This window comes from Mesoplodon bidens (assembly GCF_964165515.1).
Source record: "Mesoplodon bidens genome assembly, chromosome: 16".
NCBI classification, from domain to species: Eukaryota; Metazoa; Chordata; class Mammalia; order Artiodactyla; family Ziphiidae; genus Mesoplodon; species Mesoplodon bidens.
Window position 1 is genome coordinate 27,342,036 of NC_138173.1, and position 17,952 is coordinate 27,359,987.

Sequence of the window (17,952 nt, forward strand, 5' to 3'; positions counted from 1 at the left end):
CAACAGTGAGAGGCCCGTGTACCGCAAAAAAAAAAAAAAGAAAAGAAAAAAAAAAGAAAAAAAGAAAAATGGGTGACAGAAAATACAAAGTACTGAAGATACAGGTTTGTGGTTGACAACAGTAGCCACATTTCATCTCAAGTCATTCTGGTTCCTTTGTGGCACTCCCTCTTTCCCCACTAACACAAAAAACACACACTCTACAGCCCACTGCAACCCATTAATTGACTTGACGTTATGCTTATTTCAAAGTTGAGTGGAGCAGATTTTCCAAAGGGAGATATTTTTCTCATTGATACCCTTACTCAGACAATGGTAGGCATCTCCACCGTTCATTTCACTTAGTGAGGAGCTATTCAGGAACCAGCTTTTATATTCCATGAGCCTCGCTATTTCAAATAGCAAGGTCAGAGTGGAGCTTTATGCCTTCCTTTGATCATTTCCCATCTATAGTAGAAATACCTTGGGAAGATATTATGTGACAAATATTGTGTCATTTGCTGTGAGAAAAATAAAAGTGGTATGATATATATTCCTGGTCCTTAAGTAAGTTAGAGTGTTATTGTGGAAGCATCATAGATGTATGTAATTTAGAAAACATATATAATAGTTTTTAATTTTGTATTAAATAGTTGATTCTAAAGGTACACTTCATGAGGGTTTTAGAAAGGTAGAAGTTATTATGATTTGTAAAAATTGGCAGACTTGGGAATCAAAACATGTTCTTTTAATATTTTTATTCCTTAAATTACTTCATATGAACTAAAACAAAGTCTGCAGTAAAGATTGTAATAAAATTTTAGAATTCTTATATTTGGTTGTATGAAAAGATCATATGGCTAATTTCAAAAAAAGGCATCAGGGCTTCCCTGGTGGCGCAGTGGTTGAGAGTCTGCCTGCCGATGCAAGGGACAGGGTTCGTGACCCTGTCCGGGAAGATCCCACATGACGTGGAGCAGCTAGGCCCGTGAGCCACGGCTACTGAGCCTGCACGTCCGGAGCAACGGGAGAGGCCACAACAGTAAGAGGCCCGCATATTGCAAAAAACAAACAAACAAACAACAACAAAAAAAAGACATCAGGTTGGACAGTGCAACATGAGAGTAAGCGAATAAAACATTAAAATGATTTTAAGAATTGTTCAATTTAAATGTTTAACAATGACCCACACAAATTGGACATGGAAATAAATGAAGATAATGCAACAAGAGAATGTCAAAGTTAAATACAGACTACATTGAAATTTCAAAATACACTAAAATCATCAATTATCTTTATTTGGCAAAAGGAAGACAATAACAGTAAAATGCATATCAGCATCAACTGTGATTTGAAATTTAAAGCTCTAAAACTCCTTTAAAATCAGGATGGTAATGATGTACCATATGCATTGATCTACAGTTGCCTGAGGATCCCTAACCCATGGCTTCTTTTTTTCTGTCACATTACCTTGTTAAATAAGGATGAGTTGAGAATGTTTAAGTATTCACAAGATTGTAGATAATATAAAAGTTGACAATATTAGCAATGTATATTTTTCTTCTTGCCTTATGAGATATTCTATATATGTTTTAATTTGCCATGTATGCTTGTTTCCAAATTTTAAATATAATGTAATAAAAGCTATTCATATGGAGTAAAACAAATTAGTCATTCTGACTACAGATTTATAGATGCATTCTGGTAAGGGAACTGGTTTAATATGATGATTACAGATGCCTATTAATCAAAGCATTGATCAGAAGTGATAACAAAAATGATCCATATTTTATCACCATCTTCCAAGACACCCAGTTCTTTACACTTCTTTATTATTCACCTTTATAAATAATTCAGTGCCTATTTTCTTTTCCATACACTTACATCTCTTTCATCAATACCTGTGAAAGCTGAGATTTTATACTGAAGGTAGAAAAACCAGGAGCTATAGCTGAACATTTTCATTTTTTTAGCTCAGAGAAATTATGAATAAATAAGCTCTGGGTCTATGAGATAAGTGAAATAACATTTTTATTTACATGTTTTTGACAAATTGATTATTCACATTATTTTCCTTTTTGAGGCTTAGTGGTTTGTCCTTACTAAATAGGCATGCCCCCACTAGGATTTTCACAGGAGGAGAAAACTATCTTTGAAGTTATTACATATAGCTATGTAGTTTTAAGGCTTGAAATTTAACACATGAAAATTTTAAAGCTGCATGTATGAAATTTCATCTCCACCAAGTTAATTGACCAATCATCCATATTGTAAAATACATTACACATTTTTAAGAGGCTGGCATTATTTACTTTCAAAATTAACTCATTAAAATTCTTTGCTATCAATTGATATAATCACAGGAACCTTAAATTTTATTACTTGAAGATATTAAAAGTCAAATATTCAATTCTCACATGACAGTTCCCTTTCTCTCTCTCTCCCTCCTTTCTTCCCTTCTTTTAGATGAATTATTCTAGAAAACTCTCATGCCTTTTTAAAGGGGAAAAGGGATTTGAATTACTACTGACTTCCTCCCACTTTTTATCCACCTGCTTGCTCCCCATCCCCATTATTTTTGAATAATAATAATGGTAGTTTCTGAAAGGATCAAGGTGGAAGAGCACAAATATTCATTTATAATCACTTGAAGTAAAATAAAAGTTGTTTTTGTTATATTATTTGCATGCATTGTAAAGTGTAACATGAGTCAACACACTTTTTCTGTAAAGGACCAGCTAGTAAATATTTTCTACTTTGTGAGCCATACAATATTTGTCCCATGTCATTTCTGTCATTTTAGCACAAAAGCACTCTTACAGTATACATAGATGAATGAATGTGGATGTATTCTAATACAACTTTATTAATGGACACTGAAATTTGAATCTTTTACCTATCAAAATATTCTTAATTTTTGTTAATTAACATCTAATATCTTCAAAATAATACCTAAAAATATAAAAACCAGTTTTATCTCTCTGTTCCAAAATGGATGGCAGGCCATATTTAGCTGGCATGGTGTACAACCCCAGGTATATAATAATAATACATAGAATGGCTTCCAGTTAAATCATGATTCAGGTAAAAAACAATAAGTACACATAAAATAATATTGTCCAAATCTCAAAGTTTTGTTTATTGATCTGCATAATACATAGATATTTGCAAGGTCACATATCTTATCCCTGTGTGTTTTCTACTCCTTTGAAGGAAATTACTTTGTTTCCTCATACATATATATGCATATATATATATATGTGTGTGTGTTTGGGTGTCTGTATTCCTTCCTGATAAGATGTTATAATCCAAATACAATTAACATTAATATTTTTCAAACCATAATCATAATCAATGAGTCCATTCTGCCTAGACAGCTACAGTCAATTCATATCCTCTGTAAATAATTTGGAAATATACTTGGGACAAAGTTGAAACAATCCCTGATAACTTCCTAACCTTTAGTTCCTGACCCTTCTATTTGAAAGTGCAAAATCTCTTTAACTGTCTGTTTAGAGGTTCTGCCATTGTTATATGTCCAAATCAGTGCATTTGTGTGTCCCACCTATAGATCTAGAAACACCAGACAAAGTACCTTGTGATTCTTCCTGCTTGGATGCACATAAAGAATCACTTTTTGGGGCTTCCCTGGTGGCGCAGTGGTTGAGAGTCTGCCTGCTAATGCTAGGGGACACGGGTTCGAGCCCTGGTCTGGGAGGATCCCGCATGCCGCAGAGCAGCTAGGCCCGTGAGCCACAACTACTGAGCCTGCGCGTCTGGAGCCTGTGCTCCGCAACGGGAGAGGCCGCGATAGTGAGAGGCCCGTGCACCGCGATGAAGAGTGGCCCCCACTTGCCACAACTAGAGAAAGCCCTCGCACAGAAACGAAGACCCAATACAGCCCTAAATTAATAAATTAAAAAAAAAAAAAGGTCTAGGAACGTGTATCTGTGTGGTGTAAAGCACAATATTCATTGGAATTTAAAAAAAAAAAAAAAGAATCACTGTTTGACCCTTGACTCATTGAAAATGCTTCCTTAATTGTATTTTTAAAAGCAAACTTACAGCTTAGAGGAAAGTTCCTGTAAAAGCTTTGGTTTTACACATGCAAATAAGCTAATTTACTTGCTTTTGGGGTTAAGCATTATATTTTTGAATCATCATTTCTTGTTTCTGACTTGAATTTTTTTCATTTATTTAAAATATATGTGTTAAATCTCAAAGAAGCAGCAACCTTTAGGATTTTCTTTTTGTTTTGAATTTTATTACCTCTTTGCTATCAGAAACATGATTTGGTGGATAATTCTATATGCTTTACAGCAATTTTGCCCCCCACACCAAAAATGTAACATATATGAAAATACTGTTCAAGGTATCCATTTGGGAGCAGAGAAACATTTTCAGTTATGTCATGTGACCCTTATATTTTAGAATAGGAATAAATGTGCTTCACTTAATGTGTACCCTAATTTCCATATATTTTTAGGTCAGCAATATTTTTGGCATTGGCAGACATCTAGACTAAACTTAGGATAGAAGCTATATATAATCAAACAATGAGGAATAAAGTCTGTCTCTGACTTTGACAAACTCTATACTTTTTATAGGTCAGTTTGATTATAATATCAAGCCAGATCAGAACCAATTTAGAACTGCTTACAATAAATATGCAGAATTTTTGCTTAACATAGATTTAGCCTCACTAAACTTTAGACAGGTTTCTGCCTGACTCTGGACCTCTCTTGTCTTGGAGCATTTACTTTAGAAAACCTGTAAAATGTAAATTCTTTCTCTGCCTTTTGAGGTATAAATTTTCTCCCAGCCTCCTTCCAGTTTTACAACCCAAGAATGTCTTTCTCAAGGGCCTGGGAGTCATCCCTTTCAAATATAATCACCAAGAAAAATAGCACACTTATCTCCCAGGCTCCCTGAAAAGGTAGCCGTCTAACTTCGATCAAGATCAATGTCAGTTAGCAAACATATATGGTCTAATCACACTGACCAACTCCCCCACTAATGACCTCCAGCACTGCTCCATTAGCTCACCCCAGTGCTTAAAAACTTTCCTGCTTTTTGTTTTAGCAGATTTAAGTTCAATCTCTCTCTCTTATTTAAATAGTCTTGAATCTAGACTTCCTTTCCTCTGGTGCAATTTTTCTTTGACATTTTCCTTCACCTGTTTTACTTGAAGTAAGTAAGAGTGTTTCCAGTAGCAGAGTGCATACATGCACTACATACAAACACTACATACACACACTCCCACACCAGAAAGAGTAATGCAGTAATAAATCATTCCAGGATAGAGTATAAGTGTTGATAAAGCTATTCCTTGTTTCTTTATTTTTCCCCACAGAAAAACATATATAATTTCAAAGAGAAGTGTATTTGGGGGGAAAGGACAAAGAGGACAGTCTATTAAATTAGAAGTTCAGTTAATTCTTACCTGCTACAAGTGCTGTCTCTTCCTCACATATAATGGAATGTGATTCCATTTGGAAATACCTGTTGATGGGTTATATTTTACTTCTAATTCATTAGGTAGGTGTATTATTTATCTATTGCCACAAAAATGTTGAGTAACAGAGAACATCAGTGATATAAAATAATAAACATGTATTTGGCTCCTGAGCTTACAGACTTCAACTGATTTGGACTGGGGCTCGGCTGATCTTGGCTACTCTCTCTAATGCTTCTGTAATCAGTGGTGAGTCAACTAGGCAGCTCTAATGACCTTGTCTGGTCTCATTCACATAACTGAGTTTATAAAGGAAATCCTTGGCTGAAAACTTGGACAATTTGGTTCTGTTCCACATATCTTTCATTCTCCACCAAACTAGCTCAGGCATATTCTCTGGCAAAGGAAAGAAAGGCAAGTGGAAATAGATAAATACATTACTGAGTCTTTTTTGCATCATATCTGCTAGCATCACATCTGATAACATCCTACTGAGCTAAGTTAATCCAAGATAGCAACAAGGCTAATCCAGATTCATGGTGGTGGTGGTAGTGATGTAAGAGTGAGGAACATAGTAAAAGACCTAAAAAAGTCACATGGGAAAGAGCATGAATACAGTGAGAGGCAGAAAATTGGAGCCTTTCATATGCTTGATCCACTAAGGTAGAAATATGCTCTCTCTTAAGCCTATTTGTGGATCCCTTTTTTGGTTTACAATGTCCTACTTTATCCCTAGTACTTGGAGGAAAAACAGCTAATTCTTTTACAAGTGTATTTACACATATGCTTGTATTGTAAATTTTTATGATCCAAACCATCATCTGCTATGTGATATGGCAAAATGCATTTCAAGTCTATAATAATCATGAGTTTTAGAATAATGTGTTCTCTCATCCTTGGTTGAAATTGTTTTGATGTGCTAGGAACATTTACTAGAAGAGGGAAGTTAAACATTAATAAAGTTTTCTTTTTGAAGCATTTTAATTAAACTTTGGGTGGTTTTACATTTCACTTAATCCTCTTTCATTATCTCACATTTTTGGAAAAAATTAATGAAAAGGGCATACAGTATTCATGTTTTATTAAAGGGTGGAGGCAAACTCAGTTGAAATAGATGTTCAACATTTTGCAGCACTAGCCTCAGAATTTGTTACATACAAATCCTTGAGGCAGAGCTTCCACTTTTGATAAACCCACCACCGTCTCATCTCATTTTAGGCAGGATTCTGTGTCTCTTCTGTATTCACAGACAAAGACACTGCAGTTCAATTGTTTGTATGGCAGCTAAAATTATGCAAATGTTTGATTCATTGTAGTCCTTGATTTTCTTTATCAGCTTGTATTCTTGCAGGGCAGCTAGAGTGTAATGCTTCTTAATTGTAATCTTCCTAGTTGGCCACAAGCAGCTGGTGGAAAAAAATTCATTTTGTAGTCTTTAAATTTCCCACCCTTTTACTTGAATTTACTGCAAAGCACAGTGGCAATCATGCTAATAGGAATACTTGCACAAAGTGTGCAGTTTCCCAAAAACTCCTGATACACGACTAGAAAAGTAAAAATTTAGGACTCTGCAATTCAGAATACTCAATAAACTATATTTTTACTTTTTCTCTAAGAAACTTGTAAAGTATTAGTTTACATGTCATCGAGGGGTGGTCTATGGGGACATCACTCAGAATTTTCAAATACTTTAGCTATTAGTCACTTGTTTCACTGATTCAATAACTGTATCTGCTAAGAAGCACACAGGAAAAAAAAATATCCATCTGTGTACTATTTTGACCCTGGATTTGTGTTTGAGAAGAGAAAATCTTGCTTTTCCTTCTCTTCTCTATCATTACTTACTGTATGATTTTGGTTTAAGTCACTCCCATATCTGAATCTTAGTTCATCTTTAATATGAGCTTAATATGATCTACCATTCAAGATATTGTAGAGTTATAGGCAAAGCTACACAGGTCCCAACTCGGTGACAGTTAGACTATTAGCATAATTATCATTATTATTAGACTCTTATGAAGTCAAGGGTATCTGCACAACACTAACAACAAATTCAGCTTTTTAATTTATGAAGCTCCAGATAAATCGTTCAATTGCTAGTCGCAGAGATTCTCCTCACATGTGTGTGCAATAGGCTGGGTACATTTTATGGGGGAGATGGGTATTTTTAATTCATTTGATAAATTCATAATACAGATAATTTGGACAAATAAACAGCCATTCCTAATTTTAAAATGGTTGAAGAGTGGTAGCTTTGATCAAAATGAGTAGAGAAGTCCTTAGAATCTGCCCCACAGAAAAGAATTGGTTTTAAAGCTGAGTTCTCTATGGAAGAAGTCCTTCACAGCCTGGAGTTTTGGTTAACAAGGCTAATTTTGGTTATTTTCAAAATAACACTTCAAGATATATGAAGATTCTATACACTCAAGTTGACTAAAAGTGACATGTCCTGTTGAAAGTGGAAAACATTAAATCATATTTTTGAGTCATAAATTTACTCTTCATAGGAAACTATTAAATTATATGGAACAGTGACAGAACAATCCTGGCACCAGTTTTCATTACTGGGTTGTAAGCACTGTGAAAAAAATTTATTATTATTTTTTTGCATGTCTGGGGGGTATTTATAAAATCTGTGGAATTTGGAATTTTGTGAAATTACAGTTATATGCCAGTGGTAAATATAATTTAATCCCCTCTATTCAGGAGGTACTATGATAGGCACTTCTACACACATTATCTCCTTTGATGGACTGGTGAAGCTACTCTGTTTACAAAAGAGCATTTTTTATAGATAATATCTTTGTTGAACAGCAAGTGATTTTTAATCAGCATGATAGAGCAGCTTACTTGGGGTGGTTGAGTTTGTTATTATCACATAAAGATACCACAGGCAAGTATCTTTTATGTTAAATTTTAAATTTCCAAATTTTGTTCTTTATTTTAAATGTATACACAATAAAAAGAGTTGACATTAGAGAAATTTAATGCTAATGTTTCTTGTTAATGTAAGAAATACCACACTTATATACATGAAATAATAATTTCTGCTGGAAGTCCTAGCAAACCATTGTTACTAAGTATACAAAGAAAATTATTAAGCAACTGGTTAGGCACAAACAGGGCTAAACTCAGGAAAATAGCGGTTATCATAGGGTAAAATAACACATAAAGCTTTTTAATATCAAAGAGCAGGAGAAGTACAAAATAAATAATATTAGATATTACATACAATATTTGAGTAGTTTGTCTTGAATATTCCATCACAGTCTCTGACATTAGATTAGGGTATTTTTTTTTTTTTTTTTTTTACTGCCAGTACATTATGTTTTATTCTGTTCTTATTTTACACATTCTCACTCTGATACTACCACCTCCCCTGGTGGCTGAAGCTGATAGCTCTGAAATCTGGAATTTTATTTTATTGTCCTCTGCATGCTCAAGCTCCAACAGTTTACTGGACATCTCTCTTTGGTTTTTTCAGCAAGCAACTCCAGCTAACTATGTCCCTGAAACTTATCCTTTTTTATATTTCCTATTTTAATTAGTGATACTATGAGGCACCGATGATGGAGACTTGGAATTCAACCTGAAATTATTTCAATATGCTTAATAACTACTTCTTAAATGCCTGTGTTTTCCACTCTATACTTATTGCAAATAGTTCCTTAGTTCAGATCACCATTATTCTTGTATGGCTTAATGCAATATACAATATTGAAATTTACTGTGGGATGTGATGGCTTAGCTGTGCCATTTGAGTAGTTGGAGGATATCTTTAAAGTCTGATGGTAATTTGAAGAAGTTGCCACAAGATAGTGTTTTCTTCTTTTTAGTTTAATTATAGACATTTGAAACCTTGACTAAGCCATGCAAGATAGGTATGATATATGAATTATATTTTCATTGTTGAAGGACTGACTCATTATGAAGTAGTCAATACATACATATGTAAACTATGAGAGAGTGTACCAATTGAAGTAAAATAATGTGGGATATGGTATCCAAGTTTAAATCAGTGTTTTCAAAGTTTTATAAGCAATATTGAGTGCTTGGCAATAAGGTAGTCCACATATACTATTAAGCTTCAAAGAGATTCTGCACTCTAATAAGGGAAACCCTATTAGTAAGATCATAATTTTACCTGTAAGGAGAAAGCAGCACAAGAGATGATAAATCAGTTTTCTATTTTTCAGACTTATGACTTTCTTGCATCCCAGGATCCCATAAATTCCTGGGTCTTTTGTATTCAATAGTCTTTTCTTCTCTATTGCAAACTTCTTAGTTCCCAGACTACAGTTTCTATAAAGACGGCTCTCCAGTCCAAAGCTCTAGTGTCAACTATTCTTTCTAGAGCCACACACAGTTTAATATAAACCTATTTATTTTTCAACACTCAGTAGTTTCTCTTTAACCTCAGATATTATTTCTATAAAAGTCAAAGCATGAACCTTCAGTCTTCTTTGATCATATCCTCTTTCTCATTCTGTCCCTATCCACACATCCATCCAAAAAGATGTCGCATATTCAATATTGTGTTCTAATTTGTTCTCAAAGCTATTCGTTTGTCTTTATCCTAATGACTTTAAGGCCTTATTTCCTCATCTTCTAGCTCCAGAAGGCACTTTACATATATAAACATTCACATTCATCTCACAGAAATGCACACACACACATACATACACAAAAGATTTGTTTTTTAAAATAATAAGCCAACCTATATTATTACCTTCATGTCATGATATTATATGGATGGTCTATAACTAAATTTGTTTTTTCTCTATAATGGACATTTAGGCTGTCTCCAATTTTTTCACTATTGCCAATAATATGACAGAAAATATCCTTATGAATGTGTCTATGCAAGATTTTTCCCCCCTGTGAAATGGAATCACATATTATCAATCATTTGATTTTGTACTTTTAAAATTTTTGTAGCTACTTCAAGTTATCCTCCAAAAATGATATATTAAGTTGCACAATCACAAAGGTAAGCAATTGTCCAGTTTTACTTATATTTAATAGCAAAGATATTTCTTTAGTATTTCCTGAATTTAACATAAACTGTTGTTTTTTAAATTTGCATTTATATATATATATATATATATATATATATATATATATATATATTTAATGAAGTTCAACAACTTTTAAAATATTTATTGGCCATTTTTACTTCTACCTTGAATTTTTTCATATCCTTTGCCTATTTTTAAATTGATTGTTTAAATTTATTATTCCATTTATTTGTGAGAGACTTAATATGATATTATATATGTATATCTATATATATACTGTTATTGTTGTTAAGATATCAATTCTCCCCAAAAGTTTTAAGTGATTGCTAATTTTATCAAAAATTATTTCTATTTCTCATCAAATATATCCTTTTTGCTTCTCCATATTTCTGAATTTTCTATTATAAATATGTGATATTTTTGTTTAGGGAAAGAAAACATAAATATTGCTTTAAAATTAGTAGTAGAATTTGCAGGGGTGATAAAATTAAGCACTGTCAGTCTTGATGTTAAGTTGTAAACCTCCTTTTTCTTCTTCCCCCTTTCTGCAATCAATCTCTGGCACTTGCACACCACACAGAAAGTCAGGTATATAACAAGACAGGCAAGTGTGAAAAAGAAGAAAAGAACAAGATTCTTTATGGTATCTATTCAGATTGGTCAGTGCCTTGTCATAACAATTGTCAAATATTTTAAATATCACTTCTTCCTATGCCAAGTGTAAACTTTATTTAAGGTCTCTTGTTTTACATTTAGAAATCAAATTCTACTCTTGACCTCGTACTATGGCCCTGATGGTAACTAAAATTCATACAACTTCCAAAACTCACCAAATACGGTCATGCATCTCATCTCATGACGTTCACAAAGATGTGAGAAAAAGAGGGTAGTAACTAATATTTGCATTAAGGAGAAACAGAACTGAAACAAAACTAAGATGTTACTCAACTTGTCTAATATTATTCAGTTAATCAAGTGTTGGAACCAGGACATGAACTTAGGTTTTCTGATGCTACCCATCTATCAGCAAGGCTTCTCTGTTGAATTGAATTGAATGTTTTTCCCCAAACAATCCCTGCTCTTCACCAAACTCCTGTATTTTATAATACAGTTTACTTTATTTGGAATCCTCTCTTACTAGGATTGCCACATTTAGCAAATAAAAATACAAAACACCAGTTAAATTTCAATTTCAGATAAATTATTTTTTTAAATAATAGGTTTGTCTGATACATTACATAGGTCATACTTATTTTAAAATAATATTCATTGTTTCCCTGAAATGCTCCTTTAACTGAGAGGCCTGTATTTTATCCGGTGACCCAATCTCCAGTCCTGTTTGTTCTCAGAATCTTAGCCATTCTTTAACAAAATGGATTTTTCCTCCTTGAAATGTATCCTAACCTCCTTAACTAAACTAATCACTTTTCTTGTGACTCATTAAATTCTACCTTATATCATAGTTTTGTGGCTTCTCCTTCCTTTCTACTATGTTACAATGACTTCGACAGTTACAGGTTATTCATCCTGTAACATCCCAAAACAACTAACATCCTACATAGGGTGTCCAAAAAACTTCACTAACTTGAGTTAGTATATGTCAGTCTCTAGCCATCAATTCAAGTTACTTGTATGTATTATCTACAACAATATACACTAATAAGAAAAAAAAAGGTGCTTGTACATTTAAAAGAGAAATTGTCTGAAATTAGTTAAATCATAAAGATGTTTGTATATTTGGGATATCTGCATGTTTACAACAACTTCTTTTTCAAGGTGCTAAGTAGCCAAGGTCATATCCTACCTGGTTTCCTTTTTAAGATCTTGAGTAAAAGTCTACTTTTCTTTCAAATTCTTGAAATAATTGATCATAATCAGGATGAGAGAGCTGACTCTGATTTTTAAAAAAATCTTAACAATAATTTATAAAGTTTATTTTACATTTAAAGTAATTTAGCTTCCAGATGCTGTCAGTGATATTGAAACAAATAATTGCCTCCATTTAATGTTTGGGTACTCTGTGCCAGGTACTGTGTTAGAGATAAATGAAGTTACATGGTCCATGATCTTAAAACATTCACATTTGAATATATATATATATATACATATATATATATATGTATATATGTATATATATATGAAGTTGTGATAATATTGTTATGAAAAAGATGTTTTTAACAAATTGTTCAATGAAAAAATTAGTCATCATGGCAAGAACTGTACATTTTTGTTGTTTTTATATAAAATAGATGAGTGTGTATGCATAGATAAAAGAAAGGCAAATGAAACCACTTCAAGGAAAACGATTTTTTAATATCACTATATATTTTTTTACATATTTAACTGTTTTTATCTATTTTTCTGATATATATATGTATTTTACTTTTCTATCTATCTACCCATCTTCCATTTATATAAAAGTTAAAAGATAGTAAATAAAATTGTTCTAAGTAAAAGTTATACTTGATATTAATAATTATTTTGGATACACAGATGCAGGGAGTGACACAAATAATGTCACTGAGATTCAAGCTCCTTCTGTGACTAACCTACTCAATGTCAATGAATCCAGTTACCTCCAGGTACAAACAGCAGATTTGAGGATTGGCCACAGAATTTTGATCCAGATGAAACACTGATGATGTTAAACTCATCTTGGAAAGGAACAATGGCATGTTTATGCTAGGTTAAACACCCACACACACACACACACCAGTCAGAATGACCATCATTGAAAAGTCTACAAATAACAAATGATGGAGAAGGTGTGGAGAAAAGGGAAACCTCCTACATTGTTTATGGGAATGTAAATTGGTGCAGCCACTATGGAAAACAAGATGGAGGTTCTTCAAAAAACTAAAAATAAAGTTGACATATGATCCAGCAATCCCACTCCTGGGCATATATCCCAGCAAAACTATAATTCAGAAAGATATATGCACCCTTATGTTCATAGCAGCAGTATTTACAATAAATAGTCAAGACATGGAAACAACATAAATGTCCATTGACAGATGAGTGGATAAAGAAGATGTAGTATATATATACCATGGAATACTACTCAGCCATAAAAACGTATGAAATAATGTCATTTGCAGCAACATGGATGTACCTAGAGATTATCATACTAAGTGAAATAAGTCAGAAAAAGAAAGACAAATACCATATATGATATCACTTATATGTGGAATCTAAAAGACAACACAGATGAACATATCTATGAAACAGAAACAAACTCACAGATATAAAAAACAGATTTGTGATTGCTAAGGTGGGGGGTGGTGAGGGAGGGGTTGATTAGGAGTTTAGGATTAGCAGATGCAAACTATTATATACAGAATGTATAAACAACAAGGTCCTACTGTATAGCACAGGAAACTGTATTCAATATCCTTTGATAAACCATAATGGAAAAGAATATGAAAAAGAAAGAATGTATATATTTCTATATAACTGACTCACTTTTCTGTATATCAGAAATTAACACAACATTGCAAATCAACTATACTTCAAAAAGCTAATTTTTTTTTTTTAAAAAAAGCTTTCCCTTTCTGTTACTGTCTTTATTTCAAAATGTAAATATGTCAACTCACCACAGTAGAAGTGTCTTTTTTGAGCTCAACAAATCAGTTATGAGTTCAGTTTACCTACTAGGAGTTAAGTTATTTTTCCCTTCCTTCTGTGACATCCTTTATTCTAGTACCTGCTTCACACAATATTACAAATATGTAGTTCAGCTGTTCTGTGCTTAGAGTCTATCGATTTGGGTCAGACTTAACTTGTTAAACTCTTCCTCCTGCTGGAGGCTTTTCTGTAACTGTTTTATAAGGTGACTGTTCTCTAGAATTTAGCAAGTCAAATTTATTTAACTTCAATAAAATAAATACTTGTTCCCAAAATTTTGGCATGAGTTTAGCTTAGGATTTATGGGTAAGTGAAGTATATAATTTTTAAAAGAACTGAATCTATTTGTGTAATAATGTTCACATTTTAAAGAACATATTGAACATGTCAATAAAATTTGTTAAAGTAGACACACAAGTGTTTCTAGATACAAAATATATTTTAATGAAGTGAAATTCTCTTTATTTTTTTTATTATGTGTTCACAGAATAGATACAGAATAGGTGTAGCAAAAGAGCTTTCCAGTACTCTTATTAAAAAATTTGTCAACCATGTTGTATACAGAACACTTCTATGTGTGAAATGATAGTTCAGTGAGGATGTTGAGTCAGTTTGTATCATTGACTGAGACTGCCAACAAGGGTACCACTTGCCAACTGGCACCCATTACCCTGACATTTCCCCTTAGGATAATTGCTTATCAACTAGGAATTTCATTTATTCATTGGCACTATAAATTTAACTTCAGTTTTTGAGGCAAGCTCTAATACCTGCAGAATTTTTGTCAATAAAATTATTTGAGATTTTGTATTAGACTATTGTTTGAAAACATGGCATTGTTGGCTGATTTTGTTCCTCTTCACTATCCTAATTGTTTATAAAAATTACACTCCATAAGCTTTTTGAGGAATCAAGTACTTTAATGAGCACACCATTTTAAAAATTGAGGATAAGTGATGTAGGAACCCAGGCACTAGAAATTTGCCTCAAATTATTTTAAACATATCATCCAGCAATCATTATCTCACTAAGTTTATCACAGGTAAAATTCAGAAAGGTTATGATTTTATTTATGTCTACTCAAGTGTGATTCAATGACCTACTAGAGAATGAGTAGGAAGCTCGCTTGTACCTCCACCCACTCTGATCAATGTGAAATATACTGTGAGGAGTTCTGCTATCATAAGCAATGCATGAGAGGAAAGGGGTGGAGGAGAAAAACCAGCTCAGATCTCGGACCCTGCACTGATATGAAGCAGAACTCTGCTACCACTGTGGGAAGAGCAAGAATGCTGAGGGCACTCTACCAATGAGGCACTGGTGGAAAAGATCTACCAGTGAGAGAGCAAGAGAACTAAGACACTCTCCTACAATGAGTAGAAAAGGAAGAAGAGTTTATTGCTGGGGAAGAGGTAAAATAAGAGAGAGAGGGTCTTCCCTGGTGGCACAGTGGTTGAGAGTCCACCTGTCGATGCAGGGGACACAGGTTCATGCCCTGGTCTGGGAGGATCCCACATGCCACGGAGCGGCTGAGCCCATGAGCCATGGCCACTGAGCCTGCGCATCGGGAGCCTGTGCTCCACAACGGGTGAGGCCACAACAGTGAGAGGCCCACGTATCGCAAAAAAAAAAAAAAAAAGAAAGAAAGAGAGAGAGAAAGAGACTTCTTCTATGACAAAGGCATATAGGACTTGTTGGGGAGTGACAGAAATGCTTAGAAATACTCCTCAATACTCCAGGCCTCATATTCTGCACAAGACTTTAGCTGCATACAACCAAAGAAATGTGAAGCCTCTGGTTCCCTGAAGAGAGCTTGGACATCCAGAAACCCACACTCAGCTCAACTTCAACACTGACCTTCTCCTAATGTCAAGAAAAAAAAAAAAAAAAGAAGTGTGCACATTTCCAGGTGTAAACATTATTTACCTCAGCCTCTATTGTTCTTTTACTTACAATATCTAGCAGACTATCAAAAATTACGAGACATTCTCAAAAACACAGCACAAGAGTATAATGCATGGCAAGGAGGAATAAACAGTAAAACAAAATAAACAAAACAAACAACCAAAAAATGAGACACAGAGGCAAACGAAAGTATTGAAAATATTAGAGATTTTAATATAACATGATTAATATATTGAATCATTTAGGGTACAAGGTGAAAAACATGCATGGACAGATGGGGAATTTGAACAGAGATGGAAACTAATAAAGAATCAAATGGAGGAGATTGAATCAAGATGGCAGAGCAGGAGGACATGAAGCTCACCACTCCCCACAAACACATCAAAAATACAACTACATGTGAGACAATTCTCATGGAAAACTAACTGGAAACTGGCAAAATAACTCCTATACACACAAAACTGCAAGAAATATTTCCACATAACCAGGTAGTATGGAAAAAAAGGCATAAGGTTGGGACCTCCACCCCAGGAAAGATGTGAAAGAAAGAGAAGCTCTACACAGGTGAGCCCTCACCTTGGAAAGTGAGCAGGTCAAGCTACAGACTGGGCATTCCAGTCCTGGGGTCCTACACAGAAGAGACAAGCTTGCTTGGCTGCTGGGAGAACTGCAGGGATAGATAAGAGGGCTAGGGAAGCTTAGATTCTTCTCACAAAGAGTGTGTAGGTGCTGGCTTGCCAACAATCAGAGTAGAGAGAGCTCTGCACTCATAGCGGCTTCCTCACTGTGCTCCCCAATCTAAGTAGGGCAAACACCTCAACCCTGATCTCTCCACACCACAGCTGGCATAGAATCTGGGTCTAGCTATGCAGACTGCCCATGGACCTGGGGTGTAGTCCAGTTTGGGTGGTGGTGGCCATACCTGGGTCCCCACTCCAGGCCACATCTCCCAGCCAAGGGAATTCTCCAGCCCCACCCACTGCACACTACAGCTTAGTGCAGTATCTGGGGCAAACAGGTTCTGAGAGAAGACTACCATAAAGGCAGCCCAGATATCTGCCATCAGCATGGCCACCTCAATTCCTGCAGCCGTGATGAGTTTACGCCCAGTGCCAGCCTAGCGGATACTCTGGGCTCGCCCACTCCATGCTGTAGGCTTACACTAGGTCTGAGACAACCACAACAGGGGAAGGGACGTGACCTTGGGCTGCATGTGAGCAGAGCTGTGGACGTCTACACAGGTGGCACATCATTCCTCTTTTAGCATGTAGGCCTCACTTGCTGTAGCAAACCCCTCCTTTGGGGCAGAGCACACACTCAAGGGAAATGGAGCCTGATTGAGTCCAAACCTCAGGGCTTCCACTCTAACATCTAGGGGGCAGACCAGGACACTGACAGGGCAGCAACATCCACAGAGCATAGAGGATGTCTCACCTCACACTCTGCACAAGCTTTAGATATTCCAACACCAGCCACTACCCCAATCAAAGTGATAGTAGCCAGTACACCCTGAGGAAAGATGTGGCTGAAGTCCATATCAAAACTAACACTTGCACCAAAAACACTGAACACACAACTTACACAGGGACACTCCCACATAAAACACCCCTTCAAGACCAAAATAAATAACTGTTTTTCCTAAATTCACAGAGACAGAGAAAGTTAAGGAAAATGAAAAAGTAGAGAAAGTACTCCCAATTAAAAGAGCAAGAGAAATCCCATGAAAGAATACGTAATGAAAATGAGCTCATCAGTATACCAGATACTGAGTTCAAAAAGGTGATAAAGAAAAAAAAAATTACCTGGATTACCACAAAACAAACAAAAAAAATAGTAAATGGATGGAGGAAAATATACCATGTTAATCAAAAGAAAGCAAGAGTAGTTATATTAATTTAAGACAGAGCAGAATTCAAAGACAATAAAGTTATCAGGAATAAAGAAGGGAAATACATAACAATTCTTAATGTG